The sequence below is a fragment of the Phyllostomus hastatus genome, unplaced genomic scaffold (genome assembly GCF_019186645.2).
Source record: "Phyllostomus hastatus isolate PE091 unplaced genomic scaffold, TTU_PhHast_1.1 phas_scaffold_55, whole genome shotgun sequence".
Lineage (NCBI taxonomy): Eukaryota > Metazoa > Chordata > Mammalia > Chiroptera > Phyllostomidae > Phyllostomus > Phyllostomus hastatus.
Genome location: NW_025334035.1, coordinates 9,320,411 through 9,334,962, shown reverse-complemented (window position 1 = coordinate 9,334,962; position 14,552 = coordinate 9,320,411). Strand labels below are relative to the sequence as shown.

At 40.6% G+C, this 14,552-nt stretch overlaps 1 pseudogene; it reads left to right on the top strand.

Moving 5' to 3' along the window:
- Positions 1 to 4,399: 4,399 nt before the first annotated feature.
- LOC123809387 lies at positions 4,400 to 7,178 on the top strand (annotated as a pseudogene).
- Positions 7,179 to 14,552: the final 7,374 nt, after the last annotated feature.

The window sequence follows — 14,552 nt, the reverse complement described above, 5'->3', positions numbered from 1 at the left end:
GGGTAGCTAGTTACCAGTTCAGAAGCCAAACAGCCCAATGGGGGTGGGCAATGCTTCAGACATCACAATATGGCAGGGTAACTCCTCACAGCCTTTTTTCTCTATACCTGACCAGCTGCTATGTGGGAGTGGTGGACCCTGCTTGGTACAATGCAGTCAGAGAGACCAGCCATACTATTTTCATTGCCTTTGCTGGCTTCTGGCTTCTGGCTTCATGCCCAGGTGTTCTGGTGAAACCAACTGTGAATTCCACATGACTTCTCTCCCAGAACTGCCACCCATCATGTGGGGGCAGTGATGTGGCTGCTTATGGAAATTCTCACACTCTGCACTGTATGGGAGCCTTCCATCCCAGCTGTCCACCATGGCCAAGGAGAGTCCCCTGCATGGAGCATTCCCTTTGAACCTTTCAGCATTTCCTCACTTGCAACCTCCCTCCATCTAGAAACAACCAAAATAACACAAGAACAACCAGGTTTTCCCTACATGTATCTTCTGAGGCTCAAACTGCCTTCTGAGAAAGTTTTGAGCTACCACTCTGCCCTGGCTGTCCTTATCTTTCACTTTCGTGTTCTGTGTAGTTTATATCCTCACAGTTCAGTAGCACCCTTCCATTGATGCCATACTGAGAAAGACTTCTTCCCTGCTTTGGGGCTCCCTCTCTTCCTCAGTTCAATCAGGACTGCAATGGTGAGAGGGGGAAGGGAGTTGGTCTTCAAGATGGTACCATTATCCAGAAGCTCCTGAACTTGACGTGCTACTCACAGGGTGGGAAAAAGGGAGGAGCAGCTGGCACCTCCATGTAAAACAAGGAGCATGGGCTGTCCTGATGGGTTTGTCCTGAACTGCTTTCCCAGAATTCTATGTGGACAGTGGAAATAATTAGACCTAAGAACTAGTGCATTGGGTAAAGGATCTTATTTTCACAGCAAAAAAAAAAAAAAAAAAAGCAGTTCCTCAGGAAAAAATGGTCAGTGTTTGATTACACACAGGCAGAATCACAGATTAACAGAATCTGGAGAAACCACTCACATGACCATTCCATAATGACAAAGCTAATTTACATGTTATCATTACAGCAAAGTCAGCCTGGGGTGCAAAATCAGAGAAACTGTGCAATAAAAAATCTTCCATATCTCATTTTGTTCTTTCCTTACTCAGATCTTTCACAATTTTGGTTAGTGCCTTTGCCCACTTGGAGAATATTTTATGATAAGGTTATTAGAGGAATTCATCTATGGATGTTTGGTTGCCTGAAACAAATAAATAAAATAAAAAATAAAATTCAATTAAAAAATAATGCCCAGAGAAAGCCAATAAAATAGCCCTTAAAACTCATGTGTGTTTTTGTGTCCATCCTGAGTCTTGAGGGTTCATGCCTTCCCCTCTGCTGGAGGGAGGAGGTGCTTGCAAAGAGGCTGGTTTTTGCCAAATGTGAACGCAGGGGAGACCCAGGCTGGCAGCTGCCCACAACTCCTTGATGGGCCTCTCCTAGAAGGAAGATTGATGTGAGTCAGCAAAGCCCTCATTAAGTGAGTCACATCATTAATAAAAGGTGCAGATTACAAAGTGGTGTTTATTTCAGTGTTGATAGAAACCAGCACACAGTGGCCTTGAATCAAAAATAACCTTGGGTTAGACACATTGAACTTGGATTAGATCTGAAGTCCCAGGCATTCATTCCTCCCTGAAGGCAAAGTCACATTCAGACGCTGCTGCTGCCTTCTTTGACCTACAAATGAGTTGCTCCTCATGACCAGGTTTCCCTCTGTGCTTGACAGTTTACAAAGCCCATCCACTTACAACTCCCTTGTCCTAATTGAATAAATATTAAACAATGATTTAGTGATGTGTTCAGGTTTGGGGCTGTCCTGGGTCAGAATCATGGCTTTTTTTTTCCAGATGTGTGAACTTGGTTAACTCATTTAACCTTTTAAACTTTCAGAGTAAACTAAATTACCTCTAATCATTCTTACTACTCTCAGTAAGCATATCCAATGTCCTCATCTGGACTCAATGTCTTTGGATTTTTCAATTTGTTGGTGTAGACAATAATAGTATCTGAACCATAAGGCAGGAAGATTAAACTATGTAACATAATTAATAAAATAATCTCAATGGGTGGCACATAAAAAGAGCTCAAGAAATGTTATCTTAAGACATGGGGAGTGTAGGCATTATGTCAATTAATCAATAAAGAAACTGGAGTTGAGAAAAATTGCTTGTCCAAGGTCATAGAGGTAGAACCCAATGTTACCATAAGTTGAAATCAGTTTTTCTGACTTCAAAGCCTGTGTTAGAATTCTAAGTCAAACATAGCACAAGTCTCTGTAGGATGGGTATGTTTTCTCTTGATCTGTTGATTTTCCAGTAAATTAAACTGTTGCACATTTTCCTCCTGGTCCTTATGGGTTTAATGTTTGGTTGACATCCACTCTGATTTATATGTCAGTGGCTGGGGATACCCTTGTAAACAAGACAAGGTGCTTACTCCCTTGTAGTTGTTACAGTGAAGTACCGAGGCCATTCTAATGTGGTGTGATGGGTAATATGACCATACATGGGGGTGGCAAACAAACCCACCCTTGGCTGGGGAGCTGAGGGGAGAGGGTGATCAAAGAAGAACTGGCATTTACTAGTTGGCCCAATAAATATTTATGAACTGACTGCCAGCTTCCTCCCAACTTGACAACTTTGAAGCTGTGGTCTGAAGTGTCGTGGGAGTCAGTTAAGTGAAGATAGAGAAGAAACCTGGGGCATGCAGGAGCAATGCCTGCTGAGGAGTCCAGGGGAGAGGTCATGCACTGTCCAGGAAGCTTCAGTGGAATTGGTGCAGGGCCAAGGGGTCCCTTAAGAATTTAGACCTTATTCTGAAGGCAGTGATTCTGCTTCCAAGAACATTTTGACTTAGGTTATTTGAAGCAATTCTGCTGACATCACCATGTTTTGATACAGGGAGAGTTTGATACATGAATAACACATACCCTTAATAGGTTAAAAAGCACATCTTCATTACCAAACAATGCAGTCAACATTATTCATGGTACACATGATTCTTAGGTCAGGCCAGCCAGAGAGAAAGTCTGTTTTGTGTATTATTTGGTAAGTTTTTAAGTTAAAAGTATAATAATTATAAGTACATGAGAAGAAAATATGGATGAGTATTCCTGTAATCCTCAGATCAGTAGGAATAAAAATACAGGGAAACATTAAAAGGTGTACCTTCTGGGGCTGCAAAAAAAAATTTAAAAAACACACAAAAACCCTACAAAAGCTAAAATATAAACAGATATTAAATTGGTTGTAATTATGGCATTAAACAATAGTGTAATTTAAGTAACTTAAAAATTCCAATGCATAAAACTTTCTAAAAAACAAAAGGAACAAGTTGAACAGTTCAGTAGATTAGTGAGCTGCTCTTAAAAGATGGAATACACAGAACACCCAAGGGGAGCGAACCGCATCTGTTTGATGCAGTGATGGATGTGTGTCAACTTCATAGAGCAGACCCGGCAGAGAGCTGGCACTATTTGTTGAATGAATAAACACAGGATGACTTTTAGTTTCACTAGCAATTTTTAAAGAATACCTTTAAAACTCTACAATATTTTTCAATCATTAGTCAAGTTTAAAGATATTGATGATATTCAATCCAAGAGGATGTGAGAAATTTCAACTACAATGTTCACTGAACTAGACTTTATTGATTATGAATAAGAAACAATCAATCCTCATTAAAGAGGGACTGATTAAGTAATTTAGAATATATCCATGTATATAATAAAATACCATGCAGTGACTCAAAATGTTTACACAGATCTATATCAATTTAGAATGAAAACATACATGTGATATTTTTGAAATTTAAAACTATAGAAACATGATTTAAGTGATTTACCATTAAGTATAATGTTTGATATAGTTTTCTAGAAGTTAAGAAAGTTATGAACTAATGAAGTTATCCTCTGGTCTTAGTTTACTAAAGCTGTTTTTTAAAATTAATTTTTTAAAAATCTGTTGCTTATGAGAATCTTGGTATACATTAATTTAATGTACTTTGTAGGTATACTTTCCTCATTACCCCTCTCTCTTCCAAATTCTTATTCTAATGAAGTTTTGCCATAACATATCTACGTAATAGCCCCTTTTCATTTAGTCCTGCTGAACAATCTGATGAGCTCTTACTTCTTGCTTTTTTTTTTGTTACCACTTTCATTATTTCCTTCTCCCCATTCTTTGATCTCTTTAACATGTTTTAATTTTTATTTCATGATTACCTTTTTCTTTGTGTGTGCTAAATTATTAGATCAAGTTTTTGGTTCAGGTCCCACACAACAGCAAAGGGAGGCAAACATCGATTTTGGCAGTATCCATTCTGGGTAACAGAGTAGGAAAGGTCATGGTGCTGGTGGAAATCTTGAACAGGAAGGAGATCTCCATGTAAATAAGGCAGTGACTGAAGAACCAGGTCACTGAGATAAAGGAGCAATTACCTGGTTTCACACCAGGCCTGGCAATATTACAGGTTGGTGACAGATTATTCCAATCTTTATATAAATGTGGAGCTGAAGGCTACAGGGGAGATTGGGATCAAATCCACTCACATTAAGTTACCAAGAACTGCCATGGAATCTGAGGTGTTAAAGTACATTACATCTTTGAATGAAGAGTTCACTGTACATGGGTTCATAGTGCAGCTACCTTTAGATTCAGAAAATCCCATTAACACTGAAGCAGTGGTCAACACTATTGCACTGGAGAAGGATGTGGATGGATTGACTAACACCAGTGCTGGAAAACTTGCTAGAGATGACTTAAATGACTGTTTCATCCCTTGTACCCCTAAAGGATGCTTGGAACTCATCAAAGGGACAGGGGTGCAGATTGCCAGGAGGTACACTGTGGTGGTCGGGCATAGCAAAATAGTCAGCACCCCCATGCATGACCTGCTTCTGTGGAACCATGCCACAGTGACCACCTGCCACTCCAAGACTGCCAACCTGGATGAGGAGGTAAGTAAAGGTGATATCCTGGTGGTTGCAACTTGTCAACCTGAAATGGTGAAAGGAGAGTGGATCAAACCTGGGGTAATCTTCATCAACTATGGAATCAATTATGTCCCAGATGATACTAAACCCAGTGGGGGAAAGATTGTGGGTGATGTGGCATACAGTGAGGCAAAGGAGAGGGTGGGCTTCATCACTCCTGGGCCCATGACCATGGCCATGCTAATGCAGAGCACAGTAGAGAGTGCAAAGTGTTTCCTGAAGAAATTTAAGCCAGGAAAGTGGCAGATTCAGTATACCAAGCTTAACCTCAAGACACCTGTTCTTAGTGACATTGACATATCACGATCCCACAAGCCAATGCCCATTGGTGACCTGGCTCGAGAAATTGGTCTGTTCTCTGAAGAGGTGGAACTGCATGGGGAAACAAAGGCCAAAGTTTTGCTGTCAGTGTTGAAACACCTGAAGCTGCAACCCTATGGAAGATACATGGTGATAAATGGAATAACTCCAACACCCCTGGGAGAGGGGGAGAGCACAACCATAATTGGGCTCGTGCAAGCCATTGGAGCCCACCTCCATCAGAATGTCTTTGCATGTGTACGGCAGCCTTCTCAGGGCCCCACCTTTGGAATAAAAGGTGGTGCTGGAGGTGGTGGCTACTCGAAAGTCATTCCTATGGAAGAGTTTAATCTGCACCTCACTGGTGACATCCACATCATCACTGCAGCTAATAACCTCGTGGCCACCGCCATTGATGCCCGGATATTCCATGAACTGACCCAGACTGACAAGGCTCTCTTTAATCATTTGGTGCCATCAGTAAATGGAGTGGAAAAGTTGTCTGATATCAAATCCAAAGGTTACGGAGACTAGGCATTGAAAAGACCAACCCTACCACATTGACAGATGAAGAGATAAACAGATTTGCTAGACTGGATATTGATCCAGAATCCATAACCTGGCAAAGAGTGCTGGATACCAATGATTGATTCCTGAGGAAGATCACAATTGGGCAGGCTCCAAGAGAGAAGGGGCACACAAAGATGGCCTCGTTTGATATCTCTGTGGCCAGTGAATCATGGCTGTCCTGGCTCTGACCAGTTCCCTAGAAGACATGAGAGAGAAACTGAGCAAAATGGTGGTGGCATCCAGCAAGAAAGGGGAGCCCATCAGTACTGAAGATCTGGGGGTGAGTGGCGCATTGCCTGTGCTCATGAAGGATGCAATCAAGCCCAATCTCATGCAGACATTAGAGGGTACTCCAGTGTTCACGCTGGGCCATTCGCTGATATCACGCATGGGAATTCCTCTATCATTGCAGACCAGATTGTGCTCAAGCTTGTTGGCCCCAAAGGATTTGCAGTGACTGAAGCAGGATTCAGAGCTGACATTGGAATGGAAAAGTTTTTTAACATCAAATCCTGGTATTCTGGTCTCTGCCCTCACATGGTGGTGCTTGTTGCCACTGTTAGGACTGCATGGAAGTGGCCCCATGGTAACTGCTGGACTGCCTCTTCCCAAGGCTTGCATAGAGGAGAACCTGGAGTTGGTTAAAAAAGACTTAGTAACTTGAAGAAACAAATTGAAAATACCAGAATGTTTGGAGTTCCAGTAGTGGTGGCTGTGAATGCATTCAAGACAGATACAGAGACTGAGCTGGACCTGGTCAGCCACCTTGCCAGCCACCTTGCCAAAGAACATGGGGCTTTTGATGCTGTGAAATGTACATTAGCAGAAGTGGGCAAGGGCACCCTAGCCCTGCTCAGGTTGTCCAGAGAGCAGCTCAGGCAACCAGCAGCTTCCAGCTCCTCTATGACCCCAAGCTTCCAGATGAGGATAAAATCAGGATCATCGCGCAGATCTAGGGACAGATGACATTGAGTTGCTCCCTGAAGCTCAACACAAGGTGGAATTTACACAAAGCAGGGCTCTGGGAATCTGCCCATCTGCATGGCCAAAATGCACCTGTCCTTGTCTCAAAATCCAGAGCAAAAATGTGTGCCCATCGGCTTCATCCTGCCCGTCTGTGACATCCACACCAGCATTGGGGCAGGTTTTCTGTGCCCCCTGGAGGGAATGATGAGCACAATGACTGGACTCCCTACCTGGCCCTGTTTCTATGATATTGACTGAGACCCTAAAACCGAACAGGTGAAAGGCCTCTTCTAAACAGACTGTCCATCTTCAAGAAACAAATTAGAAAGTTAGGCCAGTATGTATTCAGCCTACTCTCAGGGGTGTCGGGAAGTTAAGAGAAATCAGCCTCTACCCTGAAGATCTGAAAGTAGTGGGAGTTTCTCCAGAAGCCTCTCCTTTGGTCTTCATTCCCATTGTGTCTAAATTAACATATATCATGTACATACCTATTTACTGAAATCTCACAGAATAAAAGAAAGTAACTGAAAAAAAGGTTTTGGTTCAATTTATTAACTCATGAATTTATCTTTCTTATTTGCTTTCATGATATTTAATCCCTATTGAGCTTTTAATTTTAGTGATAAAATTTATAATTTACAAGTTCTCTAGTTTATTTTCTCTTTCTTTTAAAAATGATCTGTAATGATCATAATTATATATGTGTGTATTTATTTTTTAAGCTATATCAGCTGTATTAATGAGCACTGTAGCAGTCAACTGTTGTGAGAATGCTACAGAACAGGTAGCTCTGCAGAGCAATGGCTTACAACAATACACATTTATTTATATATAAATAAATATTATAATAAATAGTCATAAATAAATATATAAATATTATATATCATAAATATTCTTGCTCTCAAATGTACAGATCAAGGTGGTTCCACTTTAGATGGTATTGGGCTGGGCTGGGCTTCCAAATTCAGGTTGGATTCAGGTCTGACTCACTTCACACCTTCCTTAGATCAACTACCTGGGGGCATGTTCTTTTCATGGCAGAGTGTAGGAATACAGGATACCAAGCTGACCATCACAAGCATGTTTGAAGCTTTGGCTCACTGCCACATTCACTAGTGGTGATTTTTGTTTGTGTGCTCAGTCTTGAATTTGATTTTTTAAAACTATTGTTTCTGTGAATGCCCTACTTGTTAAGCACTGCCTGTTTGTGGGAGAGGGTAAAACATGGTATAGACTGAACCCACCTGGGGCAGATTCTGTCATTTTTAAGTCTTAACCTTTGGTTCCTCTAATGATTGCATAGAAATGCTGTCAATGTTCTGCCTAGGTCTTTGTCACACACTGGTTTCATATTTTAAGTACCCACAACTCTTTGCCTAAAGGTTTTCTCTGGCCACATTAGCTTGCTCAGCTTGTTCTTAAAGCAGAACCCAGAAGCCAAAAGTTGTGGTGCAGGGACCCCTAGAAGCATCCCTCCATCAATCATGGACTGGAAATGGAATACGAATATACAAATTTAGTTGTCTCTCAGGTGGAACAACACAGAAGCATGTGTTACATGGTCTCACAGATGTACCCAGAGGGACTGAGCTCCCCTTGCCCAAGATGGCTACCTGCTCTTCCAAACAGCCTGCACTGCCTTTCTTCCCTTCCTCCTCGTACTTCTACACTCTCCCATAAGTGCTTCCTGAGATTACTTCCAAAACACTACCTACATTCGCATCCTTACCTTCGTGTCTGCTTTTGGAGAAATCTGGCTTAAGACAAAATGTATATTTTGGTAATAAAAGGTAGTGTAAGGATTACATTTATTTCTTTATACTCTTCAGAATTTGTTTAAATGTTCTACAATGAACATGTGATCAGGATAAAAATCTCCATCAAGAAAAACTCCTGTCTTATCAAGTTGTCATGAATTTTCTCTGCTTTTCCTTAGGTGGTAGAGAGTGCATAAAAGTCTGATAAAGTAATATAGCTTTTTTCCCTTAAAAACAAGCAAATTATCTATGGTATAAATTCTAATTTGAAAAATGCATTGAACTAAATAAGAAAAAGTATGAGCCTCAAATGTAATAAATTTTCCTAAATTTCAATAAAAGGAGAATAGAAGGAGGAAATTTTAAAGCACCTGATTTTATGGGGAAACATTATGTTTATCTCCAGAAAAGAAGAAGGGATGAAGTTGCAATGTTAGTGGGAGTCTTCAGAGCTGCCACGTCCATCTACCTCCCTTTCCTTTCCCCCACCCTCTGAGAATAGAATGGAGTTGCTGCCCACCATAAATTCAACACATTCAATGCTATTCTTTGCCAGTTACTGGGCCAGGAGGGGAAGAGTACAGTAAAAGATGCACAGGTCTCAGATATCAAAGAGCTAATGGAAAAAGACAGAAAACAACAGTGACTGTGAGCAGGCCACTTTGGAGAAACTAGAAGGGAGAAAAGTGGACCTAGAGAACACTGAGTGATCCCATGTTGTGAAACAAACAACAAACAAACAAACAAAAACACATTCAAATACCTCCACATTCAGTCTGAAACACCTAAGTTGTTAAACCAATTCTCAGCAAAGACATGGAAAAGAAAGGACCCTCTTCTATACTGTTGTGGAAGTATAAATTGGTACAGACTTTTTGTAAGGCAATGTGGTAAGCCTATTTAAATTTCAAATATTCTTTTACTTTATTTACTTCCAGATGGTTTAAAATTTGATTCATGTATTATAGCTACATTTAAAAAGCTAGTAAAATTTTAGACCTTCTCTTTTAGATACATCATAACATGACACACACACACCATATACATGCAAACATGGAGTAATGGAAGGAGAAGGTGAAATAGCAAAGTCCAAAGAGCAAAAAATGAATGAGCATGTGAGGCAGAGCTAAGCAAATATACCCAAGTCCTTATTTCTGCCATGAAAATATTGGATCAAACGTAGGAGCAGAACCTAGAAGAAATCAGCTTAAGACCAATTTTTTTTTGCTTTAATTAAAAGTGTATTTCTTGAACTATGTCCAACACAGGTCTTTCTGTCATTTTTAAGTCTTACCTTTGGTTCCAAAACTTTTCACCATTTATCACACCTTACAGCCACCTCCTAGGAAGAAACACAAGGTTGGTCTGTGTAAGTTAAATACACGCGTGTGTGCCAGTGCCGCTGTTGCATCATTTCCCTTAGGTGATCCAGGAAGAGCTTTGAGCCCAAAGTGGCATATCATGGAGGCCAGTTTATTGCAATCAATTTTTCAATAACTCCCAACTGGGCCAGATTCAATCCAATAACAAAAGATGAAAGTGTCTAAGTCTATTAAACTACCAGGTGCCTGAGTTTACTTAAATCACATATTAATTTCCTTCCCTGATCTCACTGCTAAGCTGTCAAAGCTCTATCCATGTGTCACCAAATCAACCATTCTGGGGTCAATTATGTTGAATTGCTTTGCTATTAATTGGATAGAAGCCCAGCAAACTTAATTCAGTCTTTATTCTAAAATGGTCTATGATCCAATCACTCCCATGTCCTCTCCCTAAAGGCAACACAAAGGAATGTGTTGTCTGATTGTCCTCCCAGGGGTCAACCTTAAACTCCAGGCATCTACTCTTACAACCCAGTTATAGTTGTGTTGAGTATATAACCAACTGTGAGCTGATAACTTGTGCAGGACCCAAAAGCAACTATTTTACTTGAGTTATGATGACATAGTCTTGCTTTATTTTTTTTTCCTCTTCTTAAGTTAGCACCATCAATGTAATGGTTTATTACTTCTCAAGTCCTCCTCCCAATCCCTGTTCTTCCAGAATGGAATTTTCTACCACCTACCCCAGACTTGTTTCTTTACAAAGTTAAGTCCTGTTCATCTTTAGCACCTTTGCAAGTGCCCACACTCTCTTGCTCCAGTTTCCTGCTTTTAATGTTCTCAAAAGCCCATTTTCCATCCTAGATGACTGGAATGAATCCAAGAGTCCTTTCAGAAGCATGATGTGTGATATCCATTTTCACTGAGGAAGAAGTATGGCATCATGAAGGAACAATGAAAGATTCTTCTTGGCTGCAATATTTTTTGCAGCTTTTTAAAAACACCTGGATGTATTCTGTGTTATTTTTGATGCTAAGAATTTCTCCTTCCCAATATGGATCTAACCCACAGCTGGAAATAACATGTTCTCCAAATCCCTTTGCCAAAGAGTTAAATATCTCCCCGCATTTTAAATCATTTAAAGGCACCTGACCACTCAAAATGGTATGAGTTCTCCTTCCACTCACATGAAAAGCATTGCACAATTGACAAAAAGCATTAGAGGAGTTTGAAAATCTAAGCTAGAAAAAAAAATCAGAACAAGCAAATACTTCAGAGATTTATGAATGAAAATCTTTAACTAAGCCATAGTGAGTGGAGAGAACCTCCCTGGTCTCACACCCATATTACAGTGAATTCCTGTCTTTTAGCAGAATGAGCAAAGACAAAAATAAGGCTTCTACAAAACAAGTAAAGCATAAACCACACAGGAACAAATATCCTTTTCTGAAATGGGAAGTAAATCAACTCATAGCAATATGTCAATGGAGCATACACGAGGGGACACATGCACTTTTCTCCATACCTGCTCCTCCCAGCCAGGCCTCCGTCTTTTCTCACCTGGACAACAACAGTAACTGCCTTCTTGGACTTTCAGCCCCACTTTTGTCATGACAATTCATTCTCCAAAGAACCTCCAAATCGTATCGCCTCCCTGTAAAAACCTTCTAATGACCCTCCATTGTTCTTAGAGTGAAACCTAATTCATGAGCCCAGCTGACAAGGACTGCATGCACCGGTTCCCTGACTGTCTCTGCAGTTTCATCCCAAACCACTCCCATGCTCATGCGGGGATGGCTGCATGGACCAGGTCTTGAAGCACCCTGAGCTCGCTCCAGCTCAGTCATTCAGTCTTATTGTTTCCTCTGTCTGGAACACACTTCTCCTTGCCCGTTATATTTATTTATTTATTTATTTGGAGGTTCTTATATTTTAAATCTCACCTCACAGAAAGCTGTTCCATTAACCTTTCCAAAGCAGACTGCTTCTCACCCGCACCCAGCACCCACTTTCTATTACATTTCTATCTGCATAGTCTGTATCACCAAAGCCATCCTTTTCTATTTTTCAATATGTATTTCCTCATTTGAATAAAAATGTCATCGGAATAGAGAATTTGTTTAGCTTTACTCTCAGTGTTTAGAACATTGTCTAGTTAATATAACCTTTGACACATATTTGTTGAATGAAAAATAATGACTTTAAAGATCCTGCTCTAAAGCATAGAGGTTAATAGTCAAAGCACTTCATTAGTGATCCAAGCATAGTACATTCATAATTGTGCCTTGTGAATAAGCTGTCTTATAAAGGCAGGAAGTAATGCCATGCCTGAGAAGAGCCCAGAATGCATTCTTTTGAAAGATACTACTTCTTTCTCAGGCTCTGTGTATTCAAACTACTCTGAAGCACTGTCTGCCAAAGGTTCCTGATGGTTGGTTTCACCTGGGGCACCTATAAACATAAGCTTCCAAGATGTGGCCCTTGGAGGTACTGCCATTGTGACTCCAGAATTAAGCCTGAGAATTGGAAATTTTAAGTTACCTCCAGGTGCTTTTTACCAAGGAGGCTTGAGAAACACTGGTTTAGAGCACAGATTCAATAACTTAGCTGAACATGAGAATCCCGAGTCCTAGGATGCACCCTCGTGGCAATTCAATCTGAACACTCAGGGATGGAGCACAGGCTTTTCTAAAACTCTCCACTAGCCCACGTTTGTCGAAGTTTGAGAATCATTCACCTAGAAGAGTACTTCTCAAACTCTAACTTGCATAAGAATCACCTGGGGAGCTTGTTAAAATGCAGATTCTGATTCAGAATGTCTTGGCTGGAGCCCAAGATTCTATCATGTTAATAAGTGCTTAGCCCTGTTGATATGAGCTCTCCTCAGACCTCTCTTTCATATCAAAGTTCTAGTGGGTCCACATAGAGTACAATGTATGGTGTCTTAGTCCACTCAGCCTGCAATAATAAAATGGTACAGGCTGGGCAGCTTATACACAGCAGAAATTAATTTCTCACAGTTCTAAAGCTTGGAAGTCTAAGATTAGGGTTCCAGCATGGTTGGGTGAGGACCCTTGTTTGATTCTACCCTCGAGACCTCATCACCTTTCAAATGCCTAATACCATCTCCCTGAGGGTTAGGTTTCAACCTATGATGTTTTTGGAGGAAGCAAACATTCAGACATAGCACGTGGTATGTCAGTGGCCATATATGAAGCGAACTTTGAGGACCCTAGGGTAAAGTGTATGATGGTGCTGGTGGAGCTGGTGGGCATGTAGAGAGTTTGTGTCTCTGTCCCCACCATCTTATTCCAAATGACTGTATTTTATCGTAGACGAGCTTTCTGCCTGGGGCTTTGGGCTGAGCAATACAATCCATTTGCATTTTTTAATACTTCTGTTGCCATACACTGGAGGGTCCACTCTATGTAAGGTGCTGTACTTACTCTCCTGTGGATGGGGCAGTCACTGTAAAGCAAAAAGTAAAAACATTCCATGAAAAAAATGATACTTCTTGGTTGTATATCACCTTATACTTATCTTCTTCTGTCCCCAAACAAATAAAAGTGCTCTAAACTCCTTAAACCTATGAAACAGGTAGATTATTGGAATGGATGACAATCTTCTAGGCATGTTCATGGTACACAATTGCTTGTGATGGGGTTCCAGACACGCTACCCCAGGTAAGGCACCTTGGTGTGTTAAAAATCTTAAACTAAAGGAATTTCAGAAAACTACAGACGCTTTTCTTCCCTGAGACAGAAGATCCCCATGTGAGAAGTAGCCACCCTGTGCCAAGAGAAAAGAGGGCATCCTTATCACCAGATACAGGGAATTCAGGGCTGAGAAGACTGTACAAACATATCTTGATAAACAACTCTTCTTCACCGTTAACTATACTGCACCTAGCTGAAACCCCTTTGTCTTGTCAATTCTTCACAAATGTATTGTTTCTTTGCCTAAAAGGTATAAAAGCTTCCTGCTTTTATTGCTTCTTTAGGCCTTCATTATCTTGTGAAGGCTACCATGTACATGTAAATATTTAGTAAAGCATGCTGGATTGCTCCCCATCAGTCGCTCTCTGTCAGTGCACCATATTTTTTGGACCAGAAGACACACCAGTCTGTAAGATGCACCTAGGTTTTAGAGAAGGAAAATAGGGAAAAATTTTTGAAGCAAAAAATATGGTAAAATATTCAATAACATAAATAACATAATATTTCACCAAAGTAAACGTCAACAGAACTCAACATCAGCATTAACAACCATTATTACTGACTTTAAGCTTTAAGTACAGGAACTCCTCTAATCATCAGGGAACCCCAAGAACTCCTTGTCATTACTGTCCACATTTATGAAGCTCAGTTCCTCAGAATTGCTAGTATAACTTTCTTCACTCTGTTCTTGGAGGACATCATCTTTGGAGGACATCATCTTCAGAGATGTCTAAGGTATTGCTGATGCCACATTTTTTGAAGGACCTCACAACAGTTCATCCTTACCTGACTGCCATGAGGTTTTTACCTGCTCACAAACTTGGGTAATAGTGAGCCTCTTCATTCACCCAGCTGATGTCAGATCATGATCTC